The 14,896-nt window shown below is 36.0% G+C and overlaps 1 protein-coding gene across 1 annotated transcript in view; it reads left to right on the plus strand.

Annotated features, from left to right (window-relative positions):
• Nucleotides 1-14,896, plus strand: part of LOC311437983 (uncharacterized protein) — a 415,393-nt gene that overhangs the window by 48,190 nt on the left and 352,307 nt on the right. The window contains exon 4 of the mRNA XM_084521887.1: nt 11,865-11,935. The gene's annotated coding sequence lies outside the window, so the exon portion shown is untranslated. The remainder of the gene's footprint in view (nt 1-11,864; nt 11,936-14,896) is intronic.

Genomic DNA, 14,896 nt, shown 5'->3' on the forward strand with positions numbered 1-14,896 from the left:
AACAACAAATTTAACACTTAAGGCCAAATTAACAAAAACAGATGTTTTCAGATTCTCTCTTTAGAGTGATACTCTTGCTTTAGATGATGCAGAGCAGGAAACTTTTGGAAATAATTGCTGGTAGCAACTTTAAAGATTTAGCTGAGTTATGTCCACAATATTCTATCCATGCAAATGCCCTGACTCATTTTATATATCAGTGTAAGAGACTTGACACATCAATGTTATTTGGTGTTCAAATCTTTTACTGCAGGCCTGATTTGCTTTTATGTAGAAGTTTATACTACCTTTAACAACTGCACTGTAATAGTCTTCTTTTGTGCTCTGTGAAAATATCTGAAATGTGAGCCTTTTTCCCTTTGCTTTTTTTTTTTTTTTTTTTTTTTTTTTAAGTTGTGGGCCAAGAAGCACATTTTTAGCAGCATGTGTAGCTGTATGAACACACAGCTCCCATTAATGCTTAATGGAGTTGCATATTCCACTTTGCCTCTCAAAGGGTTGACTAGTTGTGCCTAGCTGTTTAAAATAGAGCAAGAATGTTGGAAGCTGAAGACTAGAGCCAGAATTTCTGGTGCAGAGAAAAGCCAGAAGGTTGAAGTGGTTTTAAAATAGGCTTACATCTAGCATAACCTTGCAGACTTCTTTTTCTGTTCACATGGTAGTTTACTTGCATTTATTTGTAGTGCTGTTCAATGCTTAAATATATTGCTAGCTTGGATTACCCGCCCATAAAGAGATGTTCAGTGATGGGCTTTGCTCTTAAGTCTTTATCTTTGTTGTTATCTGGATCTTAACTATGATTTTACTTAAGCCCAGAAAAAGTGTGGGGAAAAAAAAAAAAAAAAAAAAAAAAAAAAGCTTTTAAATCTGTTGGTGGTTTCTGTGAGATGTTTAGATGTTTAAAGGGAAGTAACTATATGCTAACATAAGAATAACACCTTAATTGAGAACGCGTTACTGTCCAGAGCTGTCTTCTATATCCCAGACACTACTATTACTACCACCTTTAAAGCAGTGTATATTAAGTACCATTGTACTCCAAAATGACACTGTATACTCTTTGAAGAAAGAGGAAGAGACAGACTATCATAAACTGTTTCCATTAAATGAGCACTGGAAGTTAAATACTGGACGGAGAGTGGGTATGGAAGTATCCCAAAGGAAACAACAACAACAAAATGACCATGAGTTACCAGGAACTTAGTTTTGAAAGAATGTAATTCGAGTAACAAGTAACTGCATCATATGTTAGGATGCAGTTTACCGCAGATAGTAAAATTCCGGCAATTCTAGGAGGTCATGGTTGAGAAACCCCAACTCATGTAAGAAGGTCCTTTTGTGAATCCAGGAGCTTATCACCAAAATATCTGCAATCTATCAATTAGTGCCTGAAAAGCTTCTATTTTGGCTCATGAAAAAAATCCAGATGACTTTTTCTGTCTTTAGAATAGTCACAAATTGTCTGCAAGCAGGTTGGCACTGTTGCCCCACTCACCTTCAGCATCCCTTTGTAGGCAGGGCCAGTAAGTCTGTCTGGTTTTCCAAGGCTGTGACATAGGCAAAAAATAATAAAACAAGAGCTGTAGATATTTTCCTAGATAATTTAGAACTTCAATGGTCCATAAGGATCAATATTGGGGAAATGAGAGGCTCTTTTTAACAGTTGCTCTTGTCTGTGAGGTGATTTTTAAATTTGCATGACTGCTTTTTGTTAAGGTGATATGACAAGTTAAGGTACCTGTTAGCTGAGCAGTGCCCTTTTCACTCCTTAGAACTGAAAGAATTACAAAATACAGTTTTATACTTTGCATTCTCTGGCCTTAGTAACTGTGCTATATATGCGTGTATAAATGTGTACACATACATGCATGCACATATATGTGTAAAATCCCCTAAATACTATTCTTCCTTAAATCTCATTAGAAATTACTTTGAAAATGTGTCTGGATCTGTAGTTGGCTTTATTCGTGCTGAGAGGTATATTCCCGTCTCTGTGCAGATTCTTTTCTCTCCACCGCTCCTTCTTCTTTCACACCAAACCAAATATGTTGAAAAATGCAAATATCCAAAAGCAAAGAACCAATTTGCTGAAGGATCCAGCATGATCTGCAAAGACAAACAGAGGAATTTGTGGGGAATAATGTGCACCCGGGGAGACAGTGTCACTGAGTCTAGGGAGTGAAAAGGATGAGGAAGGAATGAACTATCAACTGGAGCCGATGGTTGCCTAAAAAAATGAATAAAATCAAAAACTCCCACATGAAAAATAGGAGGAAAAGATTCTCCTGTTGGCACTGTGGTGTTCTGTCAAGTGAAAAGTGAGTGAATTGCTTTGTCTTAGATTTTGGACCCAAACTAATGTTTACTCTGCAGCAATCCTGTTCGTCTTCTAAAAATAGTTCATTCCGATTACAAATATGCACATATTGCACCAGCCCTGAAGAACATACGCCTTCAAGATGCTGAAGAAATGATGAAGTGCCTATGTAATATGAATATATATATATATATTTCATAATTGGCTCTCTGCTAATGTTTTAACTAATGCTTGGTGAGGTTTTTGGGAGCTGACACATGGTTTCAATCTAATTTCTTCCTCCTTTTTGCCCATCTCCCACCTGTATAAGCCACTGTCAGCACTCATTTAGAGTCCTGCAGGAGGGAACTTGCTTATTTTGCCTTTCTTGTGATGTTTCTTCTTTTCCATTTACTGTTTGTTTTTGGAAATGTGTACTTTGTTTTCTGGTAGAATTTGGAGGTCTCAGGTCTCTTTGCTGTGCTGGTGTACCTACACGGAAACAAACAGCAGAAAACAAAACAAACAAACAAACAAACAAAACAACAACAACAACAAAACCAGCCTTTGCCTTGAAGATGAAGTGATTCAAGATGCATTTATCATGCACAGAACTGTTGTGTAAAACAGAGGAAGAGGTCTGACAGTTTTAGTTGCCTGTTGAAGACCAGGTATAAGCAATGACTTTTTTACTTTGCTATAGCTAAAGACCTATGCTGTTATTACGCATTTTAAGGATTGTGTAAGAGCTGATGCTGAAATACATTTCACCAGGACTATCTCAAGTTTGATGGGCTCTTTAGTGCATGTTAGGCTGTAGGTTTTTTGGCTTCTTGCAGTCTTCTCTCTTGAGGAAACTAAATGTAAAATAAATGTTTGAAATGTTCTAAATTGCCGTTTGGTTTTAGACTTTACTTGAGTTTTTCCCTTTTAATATGAAACATGTTTCTTCCTGTGTACACTTGCTGTGATTGTAATACACATAAAAACCATTGTATTACAAGCTGGGCTGAAGGTACTGCCAATGCAATGCTGATTAGTCTGAGAAACTCTGTAATGAAAGGCACTGAAATCAGTAGTCAGCTAAGGTCAGTAGCTCTGTTGTTGTAGTAGCTTTACCTATTTGTGCCACTTGCAACTACACTTTGGTGTAAAGGGAAGGTTCTGCTAAACAGGAAATGAATTCAGAGACAGTGGTTGTAAGGGACCTAACAGAGGACAACAAAGAAACACAAAGTGTAAAAGTAGCTATGAAGACTAGCTTGCAATAGATTATTAAATAAATAAATTTTATCCCTCTGCTGTATCAAATTGCTTTGTCCTTAGTGTAATAAGTGCAGTGAGGCTGCACTTTCTTCCATAGACCTTACATACTGTTGGGTTTTTCTTCATTACCCCCTGCCACTACACTCTTCTACAGAGAGCTGTTCAAGTCAGGTCAGGCACTTATTAGCCCTCATATTTGATTCTGAAATGCTTTTTTCTCTTCCCATGCTTATGCTGCATGTCACTGTGATCACAGCTGCCTTTTGTTATCACAGTTAACCTGCCCTCTGCTGAAAGGGAACTGAATTATAAGGGCTGTCTGTGCACAGCTACAAGACCCAACAGGTAAGGCAGATGTTTCTCAGGCTAATTTAAGCATCTTGTTGTGAAGGATTTGAATAATGATTCTGCACTGGCATTAGCTGTTGGATGGTGGCACTTTGCCGGCTTTGATTAATTAGTGAAGTCAGTTGTGAGGGAAAAGGGTAGATGGTGCTTCAGCTCTGGCTTTAAAATGTGAGTGTTGGCAAAACAGCAATATAAATGCGTATGTGCTGATTGATTTGCTTGATTCCTTTTAAAATCCAGCCCACACATTCCCAGCTGTTTTGAAGTTGTAATGTGAAAGTGACTCTCAGTGGTTCTGAAAGTTTCTCCCAAATTGTGACAAAGTCAGAAGCTGAGGCATTATTCTCTCCTTGGTGTTTCTTTCATGTCAGCAGTAACTATTTCAAAAAGTTAGCTGTGTTCTGCTTTTTATTTTTCATGATGAGCTCTGTCTGCATCTGACTGAGGCTAGCAAAACTTCTTGATACAACTGCCGTAACAAAAGAATGAAAAATCAGACAGACGATATTCTGTTACAATATGATCTCTCCTGTGATTATTCCCTGTACAATGGATTATTCTAAATGGATTATTCGTTGTATCAGGACTAAAGAATCATAATGGTTGATGATAAAATACAGGATATGTGGTGTCACACATGGGGCACTAGGGAAAAAGGTCTGAATCCACAATCTTATTTTAGCTCCAAAGTCCTCACTACTAATAAGCAGAAGTTAATTCTCTCAGAAATGTTGTGGACTGTGTGTGGTGAGACCAGCACATTATTTCCCATAAGCAGTGTAACACTACTCAATAACCTTTCACCACTGCTTCTCCCTGAATTTTACAAGGTTGTAACTCATTCGGGATTGGTTCTGAACCAGTTCTTGTACTGCAGAACAAAACCATGGCACAGGCAGGTATTTCACCTGAATCAGGAATGTAGGATTTGGTCCCTTAGAAATACTTGACCCTCCAGAAATGGAAAAAATGTAATAATTACCTTGAGGAAGCATTGGCTAGTACTACTGGAGAACTTCTTGGATGCATAAGCTGTTCCTCACTTTTATACTCTCTTGTAAAATATATATATACCTATAGTTACTATAAGAAAAATTGGGAAAACATCAAAACATAATTAGAATGGCAGGAGAGAGTTTATACACATTATTCACAAAAACAAAATAGATAAGTAGTTATTGATTAAAGGGATGCACGCTTAACAGCAATTTATAAATCCAGGACTCAAAATATAATGTTTGTTTTAATGCTTTTAATTATTTAACATGCAGTGACATTTCTGTTTTGCCAACAGCAGCACAATAGGTCCCTAATGAACTGCTGTGAGTTACTAATAATTAAACCATCAGGCAGAAGCAAGGGGTGCAGCTTGTTATTAGATTAGCATTCTCAAATAATCATTCTTTTGTTTTCGGAAAAAAACTCTTTCTGAGAGTCTTCTACTCTGCCCCGACCCAACTACATGCCAGCCATTTTGAAAGAGCTAAGTTTAGTCATGGCTGATGCTTGCAGAAGCTCCAACATACCTATAAAAAACCTGGACTTATTCATAGGACTATGATGAAAGGTCGGTATCTGTGCTTCAAACTCTAGTCCAAGCTAACACGTGAAAATCAATTGTTTGCAAAAAATGTTGGTGAATCTTTTTTCTTGCTCTAGTTAACTTTTATTTTGTGATCTGTGATCATTAAAACAAAACAACAACAAAAAAGACAAAAAAAAAAACACAAACAGGCTTGGAGTGCAATAAAAAGTTGGCTTACACAGTTTCTTGAAGGGCAGTGTCAGAAGGCTCTGGGTTGTTGAAGGATGCTCATCAGCAGGCAGCATATCATATTAGATTGTGTAAACAATGGGTTGGAGATAAATAAAAAACCTAGTCTGATACCTTCAAGTAAAATCTGGTTTGTTTGTTTTTTTCTAAAATAAATATTCTGTTCTACTTGCATGGTAGCTTCAAAAGGAAGTAGGAGAAATAAACAGGGTGTCGAAAGGGAAAACAAGAATAATATGAAAAGAGATTGAAAATACCAAGCCTTTTTATTTCAGTTGAGAAGGAATAAGAAGAAATATGATAAAGGGATCAAAAATAATGACTGGTGTAGAGAAGGTAGATCAGGGACTCTATTCATGCTTTCTCTTAACACTAAAACAAGAAATATATAACTGAATGAAAAGGAGCCAAACTCAAGACCGACAGAAATAACTACTTTCACTTGGTTCCCTGGCAGAATTGGTAAAAGGTGCCACTGAATTACAGAATTTAGCAAGTTTTGTGTTTTCTTTTGTTTAAAAAAGATCTCTTGATTTTGAGAAATATTTAAAACCTGCAGGTTATATCCCCTCCAAAAATTCTGTTTTCACTAGAAGTTCACCTAGCTATTGGAAAAAAACTTCCTTTTGAGTCATATACATCCATAACCAGGCTTCTCTGGAAGCATGTGGGTCTGGCCTGAGTCAGAGGCTAGTTGAGGGAGCAGGTGGGACACTGTACTTCTTGCATCTTTGGTACCTTTTTCCCCATTGTCCAAGTTGGAAAATTCAGATGAGCCTGAACTGAACAGACAGTTCTGTACTGCTCATGCAGAAAAGCTGTGATGTGGACGTGGCAGGTGAGGGTGGGTCTCTGAGAAATGGACCATCCTTGTCCTTGTTGGTAAGCAGAATTTGTGCTGGAGGGAGTTTAGCCTAAAAGCTGCGGCAATAAAGTTACCTACTATGTTTTGTAGATGGGCTCCTGTACTGCGAGAAGCTTTCATAGCTGAGCAGAATAAGGTCTCATTTGTATTTAAAATTAATTCAGTAACTGGTGTTGAGAAGCTAATGCAGCAGTAAAAATTGAGTCAAAGGGGAGCCTATATAGAGTTGTGAGGAGAAATCTTGCTTAAACTTGGATGAGGCCTTTTGGACCGTTTTTTTTTTGTTTTTTTTTTTTTTTTTTTTCACTGAATTTTGCCCTACTTGTAAGAAATTAATATTGTTTATTTGACTTTTTTTTTTTTTTTTTTTTGTCAAATGCCCACATAAATACTTATTTTACTTGTTAACCTTATCAAGATCATATTTTATACATGGATCTTTCTTTCATTTTTATTTATTTATTTTTATTTTTTTAAATGAGTGACAAGCACACTGACAGTGCACAAATAGCGCATTCTTGGGAGCATAAGTCCACCCCATATATATTAACATATTAATACATCTCACGCTTAGGTCAGTCAGTCTCTAACACCATACTGGTGCTAAATGTGCATGACTAAAGTAATCCTGGACTGGTTCTAAAAGTATTATTTTATACAGTTGTACACCTGACTGATGCTTCTCTTGTCCTTAGTCTTAAAGTAAATGCATATCTGATAGATTGCAGACCACAGACCTCCCGTGATTAGCACTCACTATAGCCTTGGGTCAGTATACTTGAGCGTACGCAACACTTAAGGGAAAAACAATCTTAAATGTCCCATTGATGGTTAAAAATCTGTAGTGGTTATTTCTAAAATAGGAATTCTTTTCTCCAGGTTGGTACCTTCATTTTAAGGGCTATTAGCTTACTATCAAACACAGAAGCTATCTCTGCCATATTCCCATAACCTATGCATTTTAATGTGCCTAGGTCATGATGTGAAATGTTTCACCACCTTGAGGCTCTTAGAAGTGTATATATTGACAATACTTCTTCTCTGGTGTTTGCCAGGACCCACTTCACATTTTGGAGAGACTTCTGGCAGCTGTGCCTCTGGTGTATAGTGGGCTGTTCAATTCATACATATTCCTTACATTTTTTTTGTTGTATTCCACGTGTACATGTAGGGAGATTTTCCTTTTCCCCAGCTGTATTATCTCACTTTCTCATGCTTTTTTCAGAGGGCTCTTATGTGACAGCCTGAGAAGAAACTTGGACCCTTTGATACCATCTTTCTACACAAAGATGCTTGCTATCTCTACAAGCCACCCAAATGGCTCTTGGTTCATATATAGAGAAAGATTTTAAGTGATATGTATTTTGAACTACCTATATTGTATTGATTTACTGTAAAACTTTACTCTTTATATAAGCTAGTAGGCTCATTTTCTCCTGAAGGCAGTATACATGGTGCAGGAAACAAGGTACTTCTTGTTCATGGAGAGTCTTGATAAGTATGCTTGTTTTCCCACCTCTATATCATAGACAGGCTACATGATTTCTCTTAGAACACTGGAACATTCTCATAGACATTGGAACAGGCTGCCCAGGGAAGTGGTGAAGTCACCATCCCTGGAAGTCTTTAAAAGACGTTTAGATGTAGAGCTTAGGGATATGGTTTAGTGAGGACTGTTAGCGTTAGGTCAGAGGTTGGACTCGATGATCTTGAGGTCTCTTCCAACCTAGAAATTCTGTGATTCTGTGATTTTCTTAGGTCTTCTTTTGATTGCCTGAGTATTTGCTTTAAGTGGCCTGAAGTAATTTGTAGGTTTTATGCTGCCCTGCTTTGCATCCAGTATTTATCTTAATACTAATAATACTTAGAAGCCTTAGCACCAGAGGTGCTATCCCAATGTTACTGTGCTTGCCCTGGCAAATGAACTGAGAAGCTGTCTGCACAAAAATCATGTTGCACAAAGACCACACTAGCATGAAAGACAAAGCGACCAAAGGCACCGTGTGCTATGTTTTGCACTATTAACATTGATACTATATTAGAAGAAACATGAGAATTGAACAGATTTTTGCAACATTAATAGACAATAACAATGCTGTTTTAAAATTTGCATTGCAAAAGGTTTTGAGAAGTGGTTACTAGGGGCTTAATTTTGATCCCAATAAAGCAGATGTTTCTGAATTGCAGTTTGCCCAGCGTAGGAGGTTAGGAAAGCCTGCTTAAAAAAAATTGTCTTTAAATTGTTCAAGTCATAGAGTAGCAGTTAAGCTGTCCTTGAGCAGCGGCCTTCACCAGATGTTTCACAGGAACTGACAGAGTTTTGCAATAGGGAGATTCAGGCTAAGCAATTTCCATTTTTCTGTCCGATTTTCCCAAGGAGTCATATTCCTTTCAGAAAGTCTGCTTTTACTCATGGATGTTTTGGATATCCCTGAGAGAAGTATTGGTAGCACCACTATTTCTGTGTTTATGTCAGCAGGCAGAATGAGAACCTGTGTGTCGTGGCCTCGCTACCGTCAACCTCACCACTGTACATGCAGAAGTGTAGTTGTACTGTATGAGAAATGCATTGTATGAAAAATACCTTTTTGTGGTTGGTCTTTGGCTTTGCCAAGAATGGGCAGAATGAGGGATATTGCTTCATATTTGTGCCAGACAAAAACATCAAGAGTATTTCCATGACTGCTACATGCATGAGACTTATGGCAGTTTCCTACCAGCACGTTGGGGATGGACAACTAAGAAAATTCCCAGATCTTATGCTTTATGAACTAACTTACTGAATTGTTGAGGAGGTACTTTTTTAATGTTTGTGTGACTCTTATTTCTCCCTAGTTGTATTTATACTTCTGAGAGTCTGAGGAATCAGAAGAAAAGCAGTGCAGGGAGAACTTCAACCCATTTTCAAAGATTCACAAAACTCAGTTATTATGTGGGTTATTCTAACTGAATAACAACACAGAATCTTTTGAAATTTGCTTATCTGTCAAGAATATGTTATTCCATTTAAACTATGAAAAGACGAAGTAGATTCCATAATTTAGTATTTTGGCTTCTGACAGCTCTTCTTTTTCTTCTACTCTACATTTTGGGCCTTTTCCACCCCCTTGATGCTCTCTTCTGATGACACTTACAGGTGGCAAAAGAAGTAATTTGTGTAGGGAGTTAGGAGAAGAGTTTCTTACAGTAATAACTTTGCAATTCCTTCATTTTTTTTATGTCACACAGATAATCTTTATCACTTCAGGAAACTAACCTGAATATTAGATATTGGGCCTCTTGGACATGAGCCCCTTCTGAATATGAATACAAACTGTAAAAAGTCATGTTGAATCTTTTTCTATGTGATGCATCAGAAGTTCAGAAAAAGTTCATTTTATTTTTACCTTCAAGAATTGTGATTAGCCAGAAACTATGCTTTCAGAACCTGCAAACAGTCCATTTATTTGCCAGCATCAGAATGAGACTCAGAGTTCCAGTGAAAACATCTTTTTGTCTGCTAATGTAATGGGTGCTTATTTTCTGCATCTTCATGTTACTTGGAAAAGCATCAGGGTTTCATTGTAAATCCATTATGTCTCCCATGGTCAGAAATTATAAATGACAACTAGTCCCAAGGTAAAGAAAAGAAAGTATTATTTTGTAGAGTAAAAAGGGGTTAAATCACTTTTTATCATGACTGTCCTCTTGGTTATGACATATTCAATGTATTATTTAGTTTAAGTGCATGATTAAGATAGAACTGGGGTACTTCTGGGGAGCATTTTCACAGACGTTATACTTACAGTACCTCATTCTGTGGTACAGAAGAAAGAAAAATGACATGTCCCTTTGTGAACCTATCCTTTTAAAATTAGGTTATAGATTATATAGTGGTGTGAGATCCTCTATGAATTTCTGGGTCAGAGGTACTTTGTTTTCTTTCTTTTATACAGCAAAACCCTTGTATCTTTATTAAAAATTTATTTGCTGTCAATAATTAAATGCTTATTATTTGATCTTTAATGGGGTCATGATTCCCATATTCCCATATTAATGAAATAATGCAAAAGTAAAAAATGCCTTTCAGTTGGAAAAATTACTTATTATTCTTTCTTTGTTCTGAGTAAAATAGTTTATCTTAAATTAAAAATTAAAAAATGAATATTCTTTAATCTTGGAATTAAATTAGTGCTAATTAGTTCTATTTTCTCTACAATATTCAAATGCTAAAGTCTTAGTCATTTCTTCAGAGTATTAATAGTGCCCTTTGGCTGTAATCAAGATTATCTTCAATTAAAAGCAATACAGTTAACTCAGTTACATTAACAGTTATTGTTCTCAAATCACAGGGTTAAGAATACAAATCCTGTGTGTTTTCAGCATGGCTACATTGCTAGGGTGTGTGGTGCACGGATGTGTTATTTACACATTGAATCTAAAATGCAGTAACTTACCATGTGCTTCACTGATGAAACCCATTCGTATGTAAAATAATTTGTTAAAGTGGTAACATACACAGAACTGAAAGATGGTGCATTAAGATAAAACATTTTTTGGATTTGGTCAGTGTTCGAGCAGTGTTCCCCCCTTCCCAGCATACCCTTCATTCTGCACCTTTTACTGCAAACTCTGTGAATTATGGGGCATTTTTGATGAGTGAATTCTGCTTGATATTCACAGCTGTTATTCTCCTTTGTGAAGAATTAAAGAGCACTTGCCAGTCTGCAATAATTCATCTTATTTTATTAATGCTTTTTTTTAGTTCAGAAAATTTGTTACATAGAGTAATAGAGGACTTCAGCTGAAAACAGAAATATTTCATTCAAATTTCTTAGTGTATCCAATATGAATAAATGTTAGTCCCATAGAAACAGAAGAAAAAGGTTTTCATGCATGTTCACAGAACAGCTCTTTATGGCTTCAAAAGCTAAGCACAGAGCTTGGGAAAATTCCTTTCACTTGGCTGTGTTTACAAACAAAAAGTATAAACATCGTAAGCAAACAGAACTGATGAGGGGAACCTTGTTTGCTTGTTAGCAGATTAGCACTCCAATAGCAAAACTAATGTGATTCTGTCTCAGTAAAAATTAATAACAGTTGGTGACTTAAAAAAAAAAAAAAAAAAAAAAAAAGCTTTAGAGTTGCAAAAATATTCTTATATTTCTACAAACACCTGTCAATATCACTTCTATAATGTATTCCTGCTAGAACAGAAAGAACTTCCAGTGGGCTCTAATACTTGATAGTTTCCATCAGTTTTGATGAAATTTTTATACATCAGAAGCTTTTCTAAATTATAATCTCTTTTTATTTTATATTTTTCTTATATTTAGATTTACCCATTACTTATCTGCAGACGGCAGTGGTGATTTATCTGTGTTGCCACCCTTCAGAAGCTAATGAGGTAAATCTCATATTTAACTGGACATATTTAAATCTCATATAACTGGACAGAGTCTGTTAGAAAAGAAACTGTATTCAAAATCTGTTAGCAAACTTAATTTTGATAGGTTTCTAAGATTCTAAAATCTTTTTTCTCAAAGCATAAATGCAACCAAAGGTTTTCTTTTAAATAATATTTCTATTCTCTCAAGCAAATACCCTTTTTGAGTCTCAGAATGCTGGCACAGCCATCTTAGTTTGACACTGAGGCAATAAAGCAAAAGGGTTGGACAAAAATATGAAACCATACCCTTCAGAAAGAGCATTGTGTCTGTACATGCAAAAATAATTGCTTTCTTGGAATGTGACAAAAGAAAATTGAATATAAAATATGGTGTTAACAGACAACAAATCTAATTTTTAGAGGTTTCTTTTTCTACCTCAGTCAAGAGGATTTCCTGAGGAATTGTGTATCTTTGGTACAATATGAGAAGACATAAATATCACATAGGTGATATTTAATAGAAAAAGGATGTATTAGGCTTGAAAGAATTTTACTTTTCTTTCCTTTACCAGGTATGCTCTTTAGTCCCAGGCATGCCCCTTGACAAAGCATACAAAACTTGATTCCACATTGTATCTATCTGTTCTAGGAAGTTATCTCTTTTCATAGCTTCATTGCTGCTAGAGGTCTCAGTTTACTGTTAAAGGTTACAGGAGCCTTATACATACTTGCATTTGATTTTTGGACTGGGCTGCCAGTCATCATTCATGTAATTGCAGTTTTATTACTGACTTTAACCCTTGAGTAGAAGTTAGTCCAGAATTTCAGAGTCTCATATTTTCTATCTGGATTTCACCTGTGGGTGATATGAAGTGTTTCCTAGCAGGAGAGTTCTACCTCCAGTTCTGTTGCTGGGTTTAGTCCCCCTGCAGAAAGTATTGGGAAGGATGTGTATGTAAATGAAGGCTGTAAGTAAGGACACATGCAGGCTTGCGGTGTGGAGTGCCTCTTTCAGTATTGTTTGTATTTCACTGTTAGATGGATATGCTGGGCTATATTCTGATCACAGTCGTAGAGAATTTGTCACAGTGCAACTAAAACTGGGATGTGTTTTGTTATGTATTTTGCTAATTACTCCAGGCTTATTCTTTTTTTTTCAGCAAGACCTATGTTTATACATGTTTATGTATGAAACTGTGAAGAACAGATATACAAAATACTTCAGGACTGCAGTGATCTGTCCTCAGGCACACCTGGTGTACAGGTGTACTCCCAGGCATCTCATTAAACCTCAGATAATTCACCTTTGCAATACATAAGTGGGAATACAGTGTCTCTTAGTTCACTCTCTTTTTACGTGTTAGCATATTGTGTAGAAGGAAGAAAAAGTTTATCATCTTTCTTCAATTAACAGTTGGTGAGGAAAAATGGCTTTTACTATTTCATTTGATTTCAATAGGCATTGGGTCTACCTGATAGAAAAACAAACAAACAAACAAACAAACAAACAAACAAAAAAACTATGATTTTGATTAGAATGAATGTTGATTGGAATGTTTGAAATCTGTTTTTTTGTTTGTTTGTTTGTTTGTTTGTTTGTTTTAAAAAAAAAAACATTTTCTTTTTAATAGCTCTCCATAAAACCAGCTGCTCAGATACACATTTTATTTCTGAGTACTTTATTTTCCAAATCTTTCCTTTATTTGCCAGAGGGAAGCACATTAATATGAACATAACTGTCAGCCTGAAATCTGTGACACTGGAAAAATATTCAGGCTGACTAGCTGATCTGAGTTGCTATAATAAAAAAAATATATATATTTTTAAAAAAGAATAGAAGAAAAGAAAAAGAAAAAAAGAGAGAGAGGGAGAAAGAGCAACACAACCAAATGAAGTCTTTTTTTCCCCAAACCACATTGTGGCAAGAATGAGGGAAAAAAATGGGAATTTTTATTTTTTTCTCACAAATCTACAAGTGCTGAAAATATAAAATTCAAAGTTCATTCTCTACACTGTAATGAAGAAAAGGATGAAAGAACTCCATCAACCCCAGAGCTCTACTTTCACTTATAGAGCTGTACATAAACTCTTCTGATGTTATTATATTATGAAATTCACAGTGAATTAAGGCAAAACCAACTCATCATTGATTTTTCACTCTAACTTGAAATCAGAAAAGAATTAGAAATATTTATATACATGTAGAGAAGGTCAGTCAGTTTGGTACCTCACTAAGAACCATCCTGAAAGCCTGGTCCTGTCACCAAGCATGGATTCTTTTGACTCTGCCCAGCCAATGAGGAGATTCACCTTGAAGTCAGGCTTTGGAAAAGGCAGCATAGAAATCTCAGTGCGATATTGTAGCATTTTCCATTTTTACTGTAAGTGAAGGATCTCACCTTAACAAGTAATATTTTTTGATGTTTCAGGGTGTAGTTTAAGAGAGAGTGAAACAATCATTTCCCAGGTAGAGTTAGTGATGTGCAAGAAATTGTCTCAAAAGGTTTCAGGAATTTGATTGACGAAATGAAACATGGTCCTGACATCAATTTACTGAGATTACTTTTTAATGAATAAGACTTTAAAAGCATATGCAAAATTAAGATCAGTCACCAAAAAATGCATCTGGATATTGCTGTTAAAGAATGATAATACATAATGTATTGGAAATTAACTTTTATAACCTACAGAAAATGATTCTTGTCGCTGGCTCTCCCAATTTGTGACAACTTTGGCAGTAGAAATATTAATTACAAGCAAAGGAAACCTGAATTATTATTTTTTTTCTTAATATCACCTGTGTGCCAGATAATGCCCTCTTAAAATATTAGTGTGCATGATTAGGGACTGCTTCTACAGTCAAATCCTGCTTATCTCCCACATGCAACTTCTCTCTGAAGTTGAAGAGTGTGTGTGTCTTTCGAATAAGGATTTGGCCCGAATTTTTCCCTGTGCTCTTTTTCATAATTTTCATGCTGG

Source organism: Aythya ferina (assembly GCF_964211825.1).
Source record: "Aythya ferina genome assembly, chromosome: 5".
NCBI classification, from domain to species: domain Eukaryota; kingdom Metazoa; phylum Chordata; class Aves; order Anseriformes; family Anatidae; genus Aythya; species Aythya ferina.